General features: G+C 43.3%; 1 pseudogene; it reads left to right on the plus strand.

The window, feature by feature from the left end:
* The first annotated feature begins 748 nt into the window (after window positions 1-748).
* Window positions 749-8670, plus strand: LOC142159462 (uncharacterized; annotated as a pseudogene).
* Window positions 8671-18092: the final 9422 nt, after the last annotated feature.

Raw genomic sequence — 18092 nt, forward strand, 5'->3', positions numbered from 1 at the left:
TCTGGACCTTTTGGTAGTTTCCTTAGGCTGTATAAACAGAGAGCCCTATGATCTTTTGGAAAATAATTATGGGGCCACTCAAGAATTAAATTTGAACAATCCTTTCCCACTTGATCCTTCAGATATTCTGAATTTAGGTGGCAACCTAATGTGGCATAGTATTCTGATCCGTTTTCTACATAACAAAAGTGTGTATTTTCACTTACTCTTATTACAGCCTCTAATATTGGACCTTTAAATATCCAAAATCTTCTTAATACTATGCAACAAGTACAATAATTAAAAATCCCTCTGGGTGAATACTGTATGGCCATGTCAAATAACATCCAGGATATGTAGTTTATTGCTGTTTTTTTCCAGGTGCCCTAGTTTCCTCTCGCATGCCAGAAACATGGGTAGATTAATTGGCTAGTGACTAAAATGGACCATAAGGTGTGTGGTAGGGAATTTAGAACTTTGTGTCAGGAATGGATGTGAATGACAAATAATCACTGTAGATTGCTGTGGAATATGGTGGTGCTATATATATGTAACGTCTTTGCCTTTTGTTATTGAAAATGTATTTTGATTTGGCTGGCATAAAAGATCCTAATAGATTCAGCAATTAAATTGAACCTATTACTATACCAATTCAAAGCATGAAGGTAAAAAATATAACATCTGTCCCAAAAGCTATCCCCATCTCCATGGGCAATGAATCCACCATAGAGCTGGTGGCTGCCACTCTTTTCTGGAATTGAGTGATAAGATGTTGGAGTCTGCACTGCAGTTCCTCACATCTCATGGCCACCAGACCCTGGGTGCCATGGTGCATGACCAGGAACCTGCTGACAGCTTTACTGGCTATGAGCTGGGGGTAAGTCAGCACCACATATAGCAAAATCCACCTCAAGAGGTCTCCTTGGCATGATTTTCCATTGCCCGGGAGAGTGCTGGTGCCAGAGTTTGGTGCTGCTTTGGGCCCTGGGCGTTGTGTGCTGTGCATCACTTGTGCTGGCCCGTCACTACCTAAAGGACGAGCTACTGTGAGTGCAGAGCCTCGACCGCGTGTTTCAGGGTACTGCTCTTTATCGAAGTTTTTTTCATGCTTCCCTTGCCCTGTGTGTGGGGTTACATCGTACTCAACATGGCTGCTGGCTTAATATACAACCTGGCACTAGGAATTGGGCTGGTCATTGTCAGGCTGTTGATCAGCACGTTTATTGCCCACCTGGTGTGCAAGAAACCGCACACCACTGGGTACTGGCCAAGATTGAAAGCAGCCAGAAACTGGGAGCCATATCCCAGTGGTGGAGGGAGGGAGTGGGTTGAAAGAAGTTGCCTGGCCAGGCTCACCTCTATTCCATTTGGCCTGCAGTATGTTGTATTCTCTGTAAGTCAGCATATACTATTTTGTCTGACTCCATTCTCTCAATGCCCATGGAACCCCTGTGGGTTTGAGAATTACCCCCTATGAACGTGGACCACTGTGACATAATCAGTCATGGCTAATCTTCACCATGGGGAAGGTGCAGGTTTTGGGTTTTTTTTTTATACAAAAGTCAAGTGTATTATGATCTTGGAAGTGGGTATTTGATGTGTGCGGGGACGGCAGTGGGTTGAAAATTTGCCTAGGGGCGCCGGGAAACCTTGCACCGGCCCTGCACAAACCTATGGCTAAATATCTATATAAAACCTGGATTATCTACACTGTTTAATGTGCACGTTAGGGCCCTTGCTGTCCGGGAAGTATAGGATAGGAATTGCTGTTTTACTTCTCACCACTGCAGACTGTCATGGGAGCAATAGATCTTCCCCTCTTAATCATCAATCTCAATAGCCTTGTAGAAACTTGTGGGTGTCAAACACCAGTGAGTCCTCTTTACTGAGGTGACTTTGTTTTTCAACTTGTTTCTCTCTCTTCTATCTCTAGCATTTGTTAGACTGTCCCCTGTCAGCTTGCAGCACTTGCAGCTCAGCAGCTCCCTTGCAGTCTTTCTTTTTCCTGTACTTTTCTCACACACTCCCTCAGAGATCTCTCCTCTCTATTCTCCAACTGTTTTTTCTCCCAGTGCATTCTGGGAAACCTTGTGCATTCTGGGGATTCTTGTGCATTCCGGGGAATCTTGTTACTATAAAGGCTCACCCAAAATGGCCACCAGTCCTACATATGGGCTACTTAAAGATGGCCGTCCACCAAGGAACTGACAGTCTGAATAAAAGGTGAGTGAGGCTCTTCAACAGCAGGGTACCACAATGGGGCAGAGGGTCTGACATGGGTAAATTAGGTTGACAGATAAAAGTGAATAATTGGGATAATGGAAAAGGAGAGGAAACTTGGGAACATTTGGGTAGGAAGGTTGGAAGTGACATAGTGGGAAACCAGGTCAGTGAAACGTGAAAAGATGTTGTGGATGTCTGTGACGTAGAATTAATAATTGTGAGGTTAGTGTCCAATTTGTGGTCAGACATAGGCCATTGTACTCATCAATAATATTGAATATTAAAACAACCTCCCAAATGTCTGAAATCTCCCAAATATCTGAGCTCCTAAAGTTACAAAATGGCAATGCTGGATGAGTATCTCACCAGTCCTTATATCAGGTATGCAAGTGCATTTTTATCATGATTTAATGCAGGTGCATACACTTGTAAATGCCAGTTTATTATTAGCAAGGAGCTGGGCATGCCCTCTAAGTGCCTGGATACGGTTGATGACGGTTGAATAATTGATACGTGTCAGACATCTCACATACGGGTTTGAAGGGATCCACCCATACATATACTGAGAAGCAACCACTGCCCCGAATGTTGGGGAGTCATTCACCTGCAAACATGAGAACTGCGACATTCGCCCAGACAGAGCTTAGGAACCTCACTGCCACTATGGGTGACTTGTTCCCATAATTAGGACAAGCTCCGGGGTTACCATACTGTCCACAGACACTCAAGACACTCAATTGTCTATGTGTGGAAATAGATATTTCACAGTGTAAACTAACATTTGGTTGTCTCTATGTACATGTGAGAGAGATAACATTTTTAAATAAGCTCCTGTGTCATATTTATTCTAATAGACGATCTGAACGTGCTCTGCTGTAGAAGCTTTGAGTGGTGATGAGGAGGTCCCAGGGAGGATGGCCAGGAGTAGGCTGACAAGTTGGAGGAGGGCCAGGATTAGGCCGAGGAGTTGGAGGAGGGCCAGGAGTAGGCCGAGGAGTTGGAGGAAGGCCAGGAGGAGGCCGAGGAGGAGGAGGAGGGCCAGGAGCAGGCCGAGGAGGAGGAGGGGAGGGCCAGTAGCAGACTGAGGAGGAGGTCCAAGAGCAGAACAAGAAGGAGAAGGAGCAGGCCGATGAGGAGGCTGTTGAAAAAGGTAAGTATTTTGAGTAATAATGTTGGAAATTTTGTGGGGTTGGAATGTACAATAGAACTAGCCAACGTTAGCAATTCCACAGGTTTCTGACATGATGGGTCTAATAAGTGTTTGTGGGAAATCAACATTTTTTTTACATTTTTACAGGCAAAGTCAAAAGCAAAAACAATAAAATGTGCCCCCCCCAAAAAAAACAGCTGAAACAACTGTAGTGCAGCAAGCCTAGGCAGGAATTAGCAAAAAATGGTGGGCCAAACAACGTGGGGTGATCAGCACTAGGTTTTGCTTCCCGCAGTATAGGAACCCCCTGCCATAATGGCAAGCAACCCCAGAGTGTTCAGCATACTTGCCAACTCTCCCGGAATGTCCGGGAGACTCCAGAAATCTGGGTTGGTCTCCCAGACTCCCGGGAGAGCAGGCAAGTCTCCCGCATACTGCAATTTGCTAGCTAAAATGACATGATTCGCTGTGAATCATGTAATTTTGTCCCCTTCCCCTGGGACAAAATGTCGGCTCATCCAGGGTGCGGGACCAAAATGCAGCGATTGAGAGCGCCCAGCCGCTCCTGCCCACCAGCCACGCCCCCTGTCCGGGATCTTCCGAACTTCACTATGTAAAAGTCGGCAAGTATGGTATTCAGTACCGGGCTGCATTCCTTAGAGAGATGTGGCCCTACACTCCCTTCCCCCTCCCTAGGGGTAGCCCTTCCCACACCCTGGAGCGGGGTGTGGGGGGTAGTAATAATAATAATAATAATAATAATAATAATAATAATAATAACACTTGAAAGTATTTTGTTCTTGGTGCAGTACAGGTCACAGGATGGCAAAGATACCATTAAGTAGCACTAGTACTACAAGCACAAGCATACTCCATTGCTGCCAGGCTATACTGGGACCTGTAGTGTCCCAAATAAACATGTAAATATAACACAGACACAAGTGTAAACATAACTTTTAATGCCATAAATTATAAATTGCATACAAATTAATAGTCACCTATATGAATGTCTGTCATCTGTAATACATTGTGTTATTAAAATAAAACCAGAACCCTGGAAGATGATGCAAAATCAGCTACTAATGTAATGGGGCAGATGGTTGACACCCCAAAAGTAGTATAAGGAAGGATTCTACATGCTCAGTGGTATGGTAGAGAGGCGAAGGTCCCCCCAGTAGTGTTGGAATAAAACAAGGAACATAGGGCTAAAACTGTATAAACTCGTGGGTTTATTCTCTTTGCTTGTGGCATAAGGCTTTAACACAGCAGCAGATCAGTAGTAGTAGTGTAGAGAAATAATAGCACAATACCATCAACATGCAATGTTATTCAACATGTCACAAAATAAATCACATCTTAGAAATCTTGGTTCAACAATATGCAAACAGAAATCGACACAATACTTTTCATGCAATTATACCGATTATACTTATCAGACAAAAATCAGCAGAGATGCAATAAGGATTAATCCAGCATGTTCAGGTTAGATGCTTCCTAGTTCACTCTATGATATACAGAACCCAATGGGGTAAATTATAATCCACAGGTTTAAGCGAAGTTTCAGCTGACGCATGAAGCTTATTTACTTGTACAAGTTGAAATCAGTAGTCCAACTTATCAATCCGTCTAATGGATTAAACAACTCTCTCCCAGCAACTGTAGGGTTGAACAACTTGCAATTCTCTCATCAGCATCCATTTTAGGCAGTTTTAGTCAGCTTGTAGATAACTTTAAATACAACAGATTTGGTTGAAACAAACTCTTCCTTTAGCCAGTGCTATAACACTTCCCAATAGCAATATTACAGTGAACATAGCAAGGCAAAAAAAATGTATCCTTCTTCATATGAATCCTGCTGACATATCATAGGCAGTGGCAAGATAGGTATTTTCCTATACTGCAAAGGCGCTTCTTTCTGGGCTAGCTACAAACATCCCGCAGGACAATATTTCAGTATTTCAGCCATAGATTCAGTGGCTCTTTATGGGAAGATCCTTCATTAGTTCAGCCAGCAGCCACACACATCACTTCTCTCTCTAGCCAGTCCTTTTTGGTTCCTCCCCTTTTCCCCAAGAATCTCCCTGAAGCCTTCTAGTACATTCTTGGGCACTAGAGAGCAGCCTGGGCTGTAGTTTGCAGTCTATCCACCCAAAAATGGGCAACACAATTTGCATTTAACTTCCCTGAGACATTCTGGGGAACTACAGTTTTCTGAATGAGTGCATACAGTAATATACCTGTGATTTGCAGTGTATTACACTAAGAACTCTCCTACAAAGTAAACTCAAGAATTACTATTAATAAAAATATCAATGTTTACCGTACTTTAACATATGTGTGCCATATAGCCAGAGATGACACGATTCCGTAGTCGGATGCAGTAATACGCTGTGCCAATTTTAACGTGATGTAAACGACTTATGACCAAATTCGTCTAGCTACGTTTCTTGCGATTGATTCCCTTATGAATTCAGGAGAGCGCAGTTCATAGATACGTATGTAGAATAGAGAGCGCAATTTGCGCTCAGAATGCGTGCTCTAATGAATCAGGCCCTAAATGACTAACAAGATTGCAGAGGAACAGGCCCCGATTCGTTAATAATTCATTTAGGTGGTAAAGATTTGGAAAAGGGAAAATCCATTGGGTTCATTTTAAACATCACTGCAGATCTGCGGTTGTGGGCTGATAGCTGGCCAACATTTAAGATATACTGGTCTGATATTATCCCTCAGTTAACATGGAGGGGTGCCTGCAGTGGAATGTTGATGGACAAAGTTAGACGACAGGTTAATCCATCTTTAAATAATTTTGTGAGGTGTTTGGGATCGTAATCCTAAAATGCCCCTTGATTAAATTTTGTCACACTCATGTTTACAAATCCAATGGGGTGCATCCCACGGGCAAAGGATTTTTTATAGGCCAAATTTTCAGAATTCTTACCCTTTTGGTCTATTCTAGGCAGCGTTTCAGCGAGTGTTCCCTTTGAGGCCAGAGGGGGTAGTTTCTCTGAGGCTGTTGCAAGCACCTCGGTTTCTGGGTCGGTTGGCCATCAATATGTTTGACTGGTAATTGAACTTACGTTGCTTTAGTTGCCACCATCAGTTATCCAATTAAAACTGACCTTAGCTTGCCAAAATTTGAAAACCATGTTGGTGTCTTATATCAGGTTATAATGATATATCTTGAAAATATGTTGGGTAGAAGGTGACTGTGCAAAAAGAGATTATCAGCCATTAGGCTGTTTAATCATTTAGAACAGAAATCAAGATTATTATATGATATATTGTTTTGTATATTAACCAACATAAAGTGTAAATAAAAATGGTCTTCTGCCATAGTCTGTTGTCTATTTATAAGATCCCTTTTACAACTCATGTGTTACATTGCAAAATCAGTAACGCAGGCAATCCTGATATAATTGAATATGTATTTGGAGACTGTCATACAGCGTGAGCATATGTCCTCTGATATGTGAGATATTCTCCTACCGCCTATTTACTTATTGTGAACCACATTACATTTAATTTGTAATAATTTTTGCAAACTGTCAAGGAAATAATGACATGTTAAGGCCAAGCAGCTGTTGGTCCACTTTAGGCGAGCTGCTATGTTAACATTTTTAATAGTCAGTGTCCAGGCAGGGGTAGAATAATTAGAACCATTCCAGAGCAGTGATCAAGGCCACTTTGGGGACAAGTTTCAGTCATAATGTGAGGAAAGCTGTTCTATAGTAAAATCTTGCTTGTGAATTGTTCCCCGTGTAAATAACACCACAGGAGATCAATAAATATGATCCAATGTACTGGAAAAAATTGAATATTTCCAGTAACAAAGAATTAGAGTGAACAGATGAAAGACTATTGTGCTACTGTATATATAGAATTAAAACAGTACATAACAGACAAAATATACAATACACAAAATAATCCACTAACAAAATAAAACAAAAACACATGTTAAAAATCTGAAAAAAATAATAACAATATGTTTTACTGATGATTTATAGGAAAAGCATACTGAAGAATGACTGCTTAATGACATCTTTTTAAAATAATATATGTTTTATTAGTTTTGCAAAAAAAGGAAACTCTCATGTTTGAGAGACACGTTATTGAACCTTTTTGCCTGGTAAAGCCAAGTAAGAGTTTTACATTTTTCCATACTATTTTAACCACAAGGTGGCACTGTTCAAAATGTATTATAAAGGGAAATTTGAAATTGCATTTTTGGGGGCTGTTTAACATGAAGTTTCTCCTTGAAAATGTTGTAACATAACTTTGGAAAAAGCAAAATTAAGATCCACCCAAAACACAGTCCTGAATCACCAAATCAGGATCACTTTCTGACAAAGCTACTCCTATTTTCCAATACACAAATCTCTTTTGGGGTCCACAAATCAGCAGAGTCCCACTAAAATTGGGTTTATTGGGAGTTACTGTATGCTGTAATGTATACTAAGTGGGATAATAATTCTCAAGCTGTCTCTGGCCTTACCCTGTTTTAACCAATATAGCAAAAATCAGAATGCATGTCCACTATGATTATTAAAAGTAAAAAAAAATAAAAAATGGGGCATGGTCTGGACGCTATGGTGGCTGGCAGCAATCTGTGTGAGCTCTGGGCACTCGGCTAGAAAATAGCCCTTTTTCGGGAAAACCCATCTCTTTCCCTCGGCCATACTGGTTTAAGATAACCCCTGTGTTTAAGGGAGCACAGCTGACTCCAAGGGGGTCCTCCGGAGCTGCCGGTTCGTGTGTCCGTGGGACGGAGGCCCTTACTATCCGGTCCATGGGCCCTACCTTCTCTCGTTCAAATCCCCGCTGGATGCGCTGTTTGGCCCAATATAAGCTGAGGTAATTGGGAGGAATCCTGATCAGAGGAGGGAGAGCTTCCCAGGCGGCGGGGATCTGCCCCGGAGTGCAGCCCCCACAAGGTACTACTACACGAGCCTGACTTGACTCGACTGCTCCCCCTTCCCATATACTGAAGGTCCTACCTGCTTTGAAGTCCCGTGCAGGGCCGTGGTTCCGTGGGACGCCTGGATCCGGCCGGGGGCCTACTTCCGGTCCGGAAGCCCCGGCCTCAAGTTGCCAATAGCCTGCTGAAGATGAACTGGAGGCGCTACAGACAGCGGGGGACATACATCACCCCTCCCTGCACTCGGCTGGGTGGCAGAAGCAGGACTCGGAAGAGGGCCTTCGGAGGGCTCAACAGCGGCACCTCAAGTGTCCCACCTGAGACAGGGGAGGAGAACTCCACAGAAAATCTGCTGGCAAGGGAGGTGAGGGGGAACCTGCCTGTGAGGGCAGCTACCTAGCCACAGTCCTTTACTGGCTCTACACTCTGTTCTCAGAGTTGTTTGTTACACCAGACCCTAGCAGCCAATTAATTTGTGCTAACCTGCTTCCAGCTTACTATCAGTGTGTTAGGAACCCCTCCAGCCGGCACAACACAACCCGGAGTCTACTCTGCCAGTCAGGTGTTCACTGGAGCCCCTGATGGTGGGGAAAGGCTGGGCTGCAGACTGACAGAGGGTCGTGAAGTGTGTACCGGCTGGGGAGAACCCAGGCAAGCGAAATGTGGGATCAAAGCAGAGGTCAGGGGCCGGCAGCAGACAACAGTACCAGTATTCAAGCCAGAGGTCAGGGTCACGAGATTCACAAGCAAAGTCCAAATCCAAGCCAAGGGTCATACACGGGTAAACAACAGCAAGTCCAATAGACAGGAACAAGGCAGAGAGCAGGTCTAGCAGACTGAATAATGAAACTATAACCGGCAATGAGGCAGCAGACCTCAAACACACAGCTGGCCCAATCAGAACTTACAAGCACCCCTGCAGACTAATCAGCAATATAGCACCAGACCAATCAGGGCTAGTCCCTGATAGATGCACACAGATGCACGCTAATGCCTGTAACTTCCAGCCCCCTTTAATTAGCCCACAGGCTGTGTTCTTTTTGCGCATGCGCCCAGCTTCCAACACCGCCGGGACGCAGCGCTATATGACAGGTGTCCGGCCATTGCCTTGGCGACGGCCGGGTAGGAAGGGGAAATGATGTCCCGGTCGTCAAGGTGACGGGCGGGACGCCAGAGGGAGCCAGAAGCTAGCCGCGGCGGCTGTGAGTACCGCCGCGGCTCGTGACACAGTGGCAGTGTTAAGGCTCTCTGAAAACTCAACCTACATACAGCTGCGACCACAGTTTAAAGAAGACACTAGTCTTGCCGAATGTAAACCATGGAATTATCCTGCAGGGTCCCTGTACCCCCTTCACCCCCAGTCCTTATACAATCTGTGGAAATGTTAGTTAAGAGCGGTTGAAAATCCTAACAGTTTGGCGCTTGGCAATCCTATTCTCTAGAAAGTCCTCTTCGTTCTCTCCTTTGTCTGTTCTTCACTTCAAGTCATCGTTTGTCCAGCTTCCGGGGTAATGGCCCCTAAAAAGACTTCTGCGTCACCAGTTCAATTTTTCAAGCCACAAAATATCTTTCCCACCACGGGTTGTGCCAAGAAAAATAGACCAGCTGGTAGTGCTGTAGCCACACAAGCAGCGGAGAAATGAAAAGAAACTACTGCCGGCAACCACTCAGAAGAGGAGGACCCTGAAGGTCCCCTCACGGTTAAGTCTATGCAGAATATGTTGGCCCTGTTTAAAACCGAAATCTTGTCTGAAATGAAAGCGTTCATGAAGGAATTACATCAAGAAGTCATTCATATGGGCGGACGCACCAGCCATATTGAGGATAAAATGGAAGAGCTGGCGGCCTCGCACAATAACCTTATAACTGAACATGAAAAATTGCGAGAGGAAGTCTATTCACACCATGATAAATTTACAGACATGGAAGACAGATCAAGGAGAAACAATATCAGGATCAGAGGCATCCCAGAAACAGTGGCCCCTTCTGAGTTGCTCTCATTCGTCACGGAGCTGTTCCATAAACTTCTACCTAAAGCAACAGAACAAGACCTGATGTTAGATCGTATCCATAGGCTTCCTAAGCCAAGATCAGCTCCAGAGAATGTACCTAGAGACACTCTCATGAGGATTCATTTTTTCCCTGTAAAAGAGCGGATCTTAGGAGCAGCTAGAATGGAGGATAACGCTGAGAACTTACAGAACCTTCAGTTCTTTCAGGACTTTTCATTTGCTACTTTAGCCAAGAGGAGATCATTTCAAGGTATCACCAAGGCTCTGAGAGATCGGGACATTTCATATAAATGGGGTTTCCCCATCAAGCTGATCATACGGCGAGATAATGTTACCCATGTCGCTTCCTCAGCAGCCGAAGGACTGGCTTTACAGAAGTCCTGGGATGTTCCAGTGCCTGACCCGACTCCTACGTCAAGCCTACTTCTTAGACAAGAATGGTCAAATTAATTGGAAGTCGTTTGGGGATTCTGTTGTTTTTCAGTCTCTTATACTTGGACAGTGGGCTCCGGTCCAGGCCCTGTTAACCCGCATCAGGACTTCATGCATCACCTTGGTCTTATTTTGTTGGGAGAAGGAGGAGACACGAGTAGCAGTCTTACTCCAAGATACAGAAGAGGACGCTTTTCATTATACAGTCTTCCCACTATTCGTATGTGTGTGTGTTTTCTTTCTCCCTGTAGGTCCTGGATGGAATACGAGAAGATCAACAGGATGCGGGACGGCGCAAAGCCCGGAGTCTCTAAGCTTTCATATGCCAAACGGTGATGTTAATATAACACTAGTTTTACGTTGATTTGTTGTCTTTCTGACTAGTTAGAGAGAGTTATTCTGTTTAAGATTAATACACGTTGGTATATAACGGGGCTGGTGGGTGGTGGGGGTCGAGTGGTCCCGTATGCATTCCAGGGGGGCCCCCATATCTACATGTTGCTGGTGTTTTTCCCTTCCCCTTCCAGCAAATACTCTAACCCTCTATTTATGGTTATTTTGGGGGGGTTTTTTCCCCATGTTTGCTGTTTTCTTAAAAAAAAAAAAATCCCATACTTTCCTATTTGCTCAGGGTACACATTAACACAAATAATTGGTATTTTGTGCTGTTACAGCACTAAGTCTAACTATGGTCTGGTACTTATTAGATTGAACAGTTGGTCAATAGTGGTAGTCAGTGGAGAGTTTTTAATAGCCCATATTTCTGTTGCAAATGGTTAAGTTTTTGCACAAAATGCAAGAGGTTTAAACTCCCCTAATAAACGAAGATTAGCACTGTCATCATTCTAAAAGTGCAAAGCAGATGTAGTGGCACAAGAAACGCATTTTAAAGCTGGGGCCCCCCAGTATTGAGAGATAGACATTTCCCACTATGTTTCACTGCTAATGGCCCTCATAAAAGGAATGGCGTGGCCATCTTATTCAGCAATAGAGTTGCATTTATTCATAAATCTACTATAGCAGACAAGGCAGGTAGATATCTGATCCTGATAGGTACGCTAGACAATATACTTGTCACCATAGTCTCGTTGTACGCCCCTAACTCTAGGCAGGTTCCTTTTCTGAGGGGGGTCTTTCAGGAAATAGAAAAACATAAAGAAGGAGGACTGATAGTTATGGGAGATTTTAATATAGTAGCAGATCCAAAACTGGATAGATCCTCTCAATCTTCATCTTCCGCTGTGGGTACGAGTCTATCAGGCCCCTCACTAGCCTTTACCAAGTTGTTGGGGGAATTTGATTTATATGATGTGTGGAGAACTGCGGAACCCCAATGGCAGAGATTTTACTTATTTCTCACCTGTTCATAATTCATATTCGCGTATAGACTTGATTATTGCAGACAAATGGTCACTACAGGCTACCAAGCTAGTGGAGATCCTTCCGATAACTTGGTCAGACCACGCTCCAGTGTTGTGGATGTGGAAGGCCACTAACCCCTTTACTCCCCCCAGGCCGTGGCATATGCCATCATATCTTTTGTCCCTACTAGAAGCTAGACTGGATATCAAAAAAGCGATTGAACAATATTGCCAAACTAACGCCCCTTCTGACACAAACATCTTTAACTTTTGGTGTGCGTTAAAAGCAGTTGTGAGAGGGGTAGCGATCTTGGCGGGCTCTCGGTTAAAAAGTGCTAATGCCTTTTTGCAAAAAGAATTAGAAGAGAAGCTAGTTAAACTAGACACTCAAAATAAAACACGCCCTTCTAAGAAACTGCAGAAAGAAATCACTTTAGTTAGAGCCCAGCTCCAGAAAATGCTACTGTCTAAGACCCAATTAGCGTTAACCAGACTTCAACAAAAATACTATGTGGCGGGGAGCAGGGCAGGGAAGCTCCTAGCGAGGAAATTGAGGGGCCATAGAATTAAAAATCTGTTAGATGAATCAGGTAAGAAAGTCTCTAATCCCAGGGATATAGCCAAAATGTTTGTACAATACTATTCGAAGCTTTATATCTTGAAGGACGATGGCTCTACTCACCAACCTAGCCTGTCAGAAATAGAGGGGGTTTTAAATAGCTTAAATATTCCGACAATTGACTCAGAGACGGGGAAAGCCCTGGCAGCCCCATGGTCGCGAACTGAAATCCAGGAAGTTATTAAGAACCTCCCTTCAGATAAAGCCCCGGGGCCAGATAGGTATATAAATGGCTTCTATTTGACATTCCAGGAAGACCTCCTTCCAATACTTGAACAATTGTTCAATGAAGGCATATCTCAAGGATCATTCCCACCGGAGATGTGGGAGTCACAATTGGTTACCATTCCTAAACCGGGGAAGGACCCTGCCTCGTGTCTCAATTACAGACCAATAGCCCTCTTGAATTCAGATATTTAAATTTACGCCAAACTCATAGCGAATAGACTAAATGGACTTCTCCTGGGACTTGCTCATCCCGACCAGATCCCGACCAGGTGGGATTTGTGTTCGGGCGTCAAGCCTCAGACAATACCAGAAGGGTGCTCGACATTCTGGAATGGGTGAGGGGCTCTCAGACAGAAGTGGTGGCTCTCTCTCTTGATGCTGAGAAGGCTTTCAATAGATTACATTGGGGATATATGGAGAGGGTCCTTCTTCGGTTCTGATTTCACTGCAAATTTCTATCAGCTATCTCTGCTCTATACTCTGACCCTTCAGCTAGGGTGTTTTGTAATGGCTTCTTGTCAGACGGCTTCAAGATCTCAAATGGTACTAGACAGGGCTACCCGCTGTCGCCGCTGATCTTTGTTTTGGCAATGGAACCCCTGGCGATAGCTATTAGATCCTCTTCACTGTTTCCAGGTATCAACATTAAGAACACGATTCACAAACTATGTTTGTTTGCCGACGATGTATTATTATTTGTGACCAGCCCGGAGACCTCGCTGCCGGCCCTTCACAATATACTCGATGCCTATAGTCGAGCATCATATTACAAACTTAATTCAACTAAATCTGAGGCCCTCCCAGTAAATATCCCCCCTTTAAAGATAGAGCATCTTAAGAAAACTTTTCAATACTCCTGGAAAACGGTAGCCCTCCCGTATTTAGGCATAAAGATCACCCCATCCCTAGATAGCACAATTAATCTAAATTATACGGCTTTGATACAACAGCTACTCACATTTACCAAATCATGGGCCTGCTGTGAGATCTCTTTGCTGGGAAGGTTGGCAACTTTTAAGATGTCGGTGCTACCGAAAATGATGTATTTATTCCGGACCATTCCTGCTAGCATCCCGAAACCACTGTTTCATAAATTGCAGTCAATTATGATAACCTATGTATGGAAAGGTAAACCCCCTCGTATAGCTGGTTCTCAAATGTGCCTACCCAAGCAACATGGTGGTCTAGCGTTACCAGATCTACATGAATATCACCACGCTTGTCTATTATCACAAATAAGAGATTGGTCTCTACCCCCAAATCAGAAACCGTGGGTTGATTTAGAAAGGGCATTGTGTTTGAGGTTCCCACTAGAGGACTTGATCTGGGTTCCTAAATCCTGGCGTCCGGCAACTGCTCTTCTTCCCAAGATGATTAAAGACTCCCTGGCAGTGTGGGATAGGTTTACTGCTAACTGCCCAAATCTCACGGTCCCTACTACGAATATTTCACTGGTAACTTTAACAAAACTTATCCCAGAGTTAAACCTAAATCGTTGGATTGAGAATGGGGCTAAATTTTGGTCAGATCTACTTGAGGAACAGAAGCTTTTGTCATTTATGCAAATACGGGATACATTTTGTCTCCCTGCCCAGGAATTCTATAAATATTTGCAGATTAGACATTGGTTCTCTACCCTCCCGGGACAGGGATTGGAAATGTCTCGTGCTCCAGCCCTGCTATATACAAGATTGTCGAAGGGTTCTAATAGGGCAGGCATCACCTTTTGGTATAAATTCCTCTCTCCTCCCATATTGGATACTAAGTCCAGATCCCAACTACAATGGGAAGCTGACCTTGATATAACGCTCACTACTGGTGAATGGAAGAAAATATTTACTAATTCCTTTCAAATGTCCAAATGTGTGAACCATTCGGAAATGATGGTGAAGTTAATTAATAGACTCTACATTACACCGATTCGTTTGCACAAAATGTGGCCTGCTCAGTCCAAATTTTGTTGGAGACAATGCGGCTTTATAGGGGATATTATGCACATATTTTGGGGCTGTCCCCTCCTCTGTCCATTTTGAGAACAGGTGTTTGAGTTTGCCAATAAGAAAAAAAAAAGTTGATCCCACCCCGGAAGTGGCTTTACTTCAGCACTTCCCATCACAATTCCCTCTTCATGCTAGATATGTGTTTTGTCACATTTTGATAGCTGCTAGAGCAGCGTTGGCTCAAAACTGGAAAACTCCCGATCTGCCCGCGTTAAACAAAGTGATTGCTAAAGTACAGTTTAGCTTCGAGATGGAGACGTGGGGGATGCCATATCCTTCACCCCCTTCATCACCCCTAATAAAGTGGTTTTCCTGGCACGTGTATACTACAGAGGAAGAGGGGGCAACCAGAGCTCGTACTGATCCGTTGCTACGCCTTTCACAGTTCACCTTGAATGAACCCCTGCCAGAACCCATATAGTTTTCTGTTGGGAATTTACCATTGGGAGGTTGCCCCTCTGGTCATTGCCGGTTTCATTTGTTATTTTACTGTCCTACTGACCTGATAGTCTTGTATTAAGTACCGTAAATGTCGATGCGATGTAATGTGTTTACCTTACTATGTACCCCCCCTTCCCCTCTCTTTTTTCTGACCTTTCCTTCCCCCTCCCCTCCCTTTTTTTCTGTATCCCTTAACTTTGGAAAAAATAAAAAATACTATTGAAGTAAAAAAAAAAAAAGTAAAAAAAATGTAACTAACAGCCAATGTGACTGAGGGAAGAGGGACTAGTGAACTGTACATATGTCAATTGTTGAATACCGAGCCCACCCGAACTTAGGGGATCCGAGAAGGCTTGCGAGCAGGCTCGTTACTTTTGCGCGCCCTCGGATCTGCATCGAGCCAAAACGTATTTGCGGGTTTTGAATTCCATAAGTACCTCCCTCCCAGGAGATCCAGCTTCATTGCTTACACAGAAACAGGGGTAGCAGTGTTCTTGCCACTCTCCAGTCTCTAGTGGAGACCCAGTGCCATTGCTCACACAGAAACAGGGGTAGCAGTGTTCTTTTAAATATCCAGTCTCCAGTGCCATTGCTCATACAGAAACAGGAGGGGTAGCAGTGTTTTTGTCACTTGACAAAAATTGACTGGAAATGATTGGAAATTAATGTTATTGAGGTTAATAATAATGTAGGGATAAAAAAGAGCCAATTATGTGACTTTAGCAAAAAAAAAATAATTGGGGATTTTAGAAAAAAAATCGGGATCCAAAGCCAAAACACGTAACAGCGGTTTTGCCAAAACCAAATCCAAAACCCAAAGTTAATCCAGATCCAAAACCAAAACACTGGGGTCAGTGAACATCTCTAATGTCAATGTCTTTCTGTCTCACTGTGCAGCATAGCATGACCAGGTTTGTGATACAGTACATGTACAGTCATTGGTGTTCAAAACGTGCCCAGTTCAGACAGAGGGAATAGGTGACCATATCACACAACTATTACGGCTATGCCACTGTCTCAGGCCAAAGTCTTTTTTGACATATACCTATAAAACAAAACAAGCTCAGTTTACATGTAGTTTTGGGTTTTTAAAAAGAGATAAATAGTTTGTTTAATGCTGGCGACACACATGCAGGCATGATCAATAATATTTGAAAATTGGGAAGATACATCTATGTATATGGACGTAAACGGTGGCATTAATGTGATCTGTGCTCATAATCATAATCATAATCTGATCATAATTGATAGGATCATGATCACATGTGGCTGTAAATGTGGTTGGTAGAAGACCACTAACTTTTGGTTGCAGTTATCTTCCGAATGTACTAACTGGACCACATGCCATCCAGCAGCTCTGTCAGATATATCCAATTTCCTCACTCAAAAGATTATGTCACTTGGACCAACTGAATGCTTGCAATCTTGCCATATATAATGCTATGTAGTGATTGAAGTGGATATTTAGAAGTGGAAAATATAATGGGAAGGTAGGTGTATGGAATTGGATAGTTTTACAATGAAGGCAGTAAGAAAAGTGGCGTTATGGCATACCGCCATATACATCCCCAATTCAAACACTTGCTATGTCTTTTGTTAAGAACATCTTATTTCACATTAATTTGAGCTGTTCTCCTCCATCATGTCAAATTTCAGAAAAGCACATCTTACCTGAATAAAAGTTCTGCAAAGATATCCGCAAGCTTCTCTTATGTGTCATACATTGAGTTTGGGATTTATATTTAGACAGGGGCCACTGACTGAATGTGATTATTACTGTGACAAAGGAATAACTGCAAGAACATTGATGATGGATATAGAATAATACACCTTCAAAATGGATATTTTTTAGAATTCTTTGAAACTGTACAAGAAAATGAGAATCAACCTATTTTACTGATTTGCTAATGGAAAAGTAGGAAAATAAATAAATACTGAAACACCTAGTGAGAAAAGAAACCAGCAAATTAAAATATGAAGTATCAGTGACTTTTTATAGACAGAAATTTACTAATATTTCATTCACACTGCCGCCCCGGAAATATCCTGGGTTGTTGAACCCGGAATATTTCCATGTCACAGAGCATCCCAGCTCATCAGAACCCGTTCACATTGCACCTTGAACCTGGAAAATTCCTGGGTCAACCCCATTCATACTGATCCCGGGTCTGCCTTGGCAATAAGTGTGAGTCATCAGAAGAGGAGCTTTAATTGGCTGACACAAATGAGGTCCTTTAAACCAGCTCGTTTCCGTGAGACCCGAGTTGAAAAACACACTGGCGGCTACCAGGACGGACCCAGGAATAACCCTGCAAAAGTCCATGGTCTAAATCCCAGGTCATCAGACTCGGGTAGATGCAGGGACCCCGGTTCACACTAAGCCACAACCCAGGTTGTCGGGACTCGCTCCAGCAATATCCCGGGTTTTTAGTAGAGATGTTCACTGACCCCCGTGTTTTAGTTTTGGTTTTGGATCTGGATTAAGTTTGTGTTTTGGTTTTGGTTTTGGCAAAGACTGCAGCGACCTGGCTGGATGCTAAGCAAAAGAGCAAAGACACAAACACACGGCAGTTCATAGCACATCTAGGAAACAATGCCACACAGCAGTTGCAGAAAAGAAAAGAGGTGCAAGATGGAATTGTGCTTGGGCCCTTCCACCCACCCTTATGTAAAATATTGAAAAGGAAATGTACTGTTTAATAAAACAAGCCCTCCATGGACAAGGAGTG

The sequence above is a fragment of the Mixophyes fleayi genome, chromosome 5 (genome assembly GCF_038048845.1).
Source record: "Mixophyes fleayi isolate aMixFle1 chromosome 5, aMixFle1.hap1, whole genome shotgun sequence".
Taxonomy (NCBI): Eukaryota; Metazoa; Chordata; class Amphibia; order Anura; family Limnodynastidae; genus Mixophyes; species Mixophyes fleayi.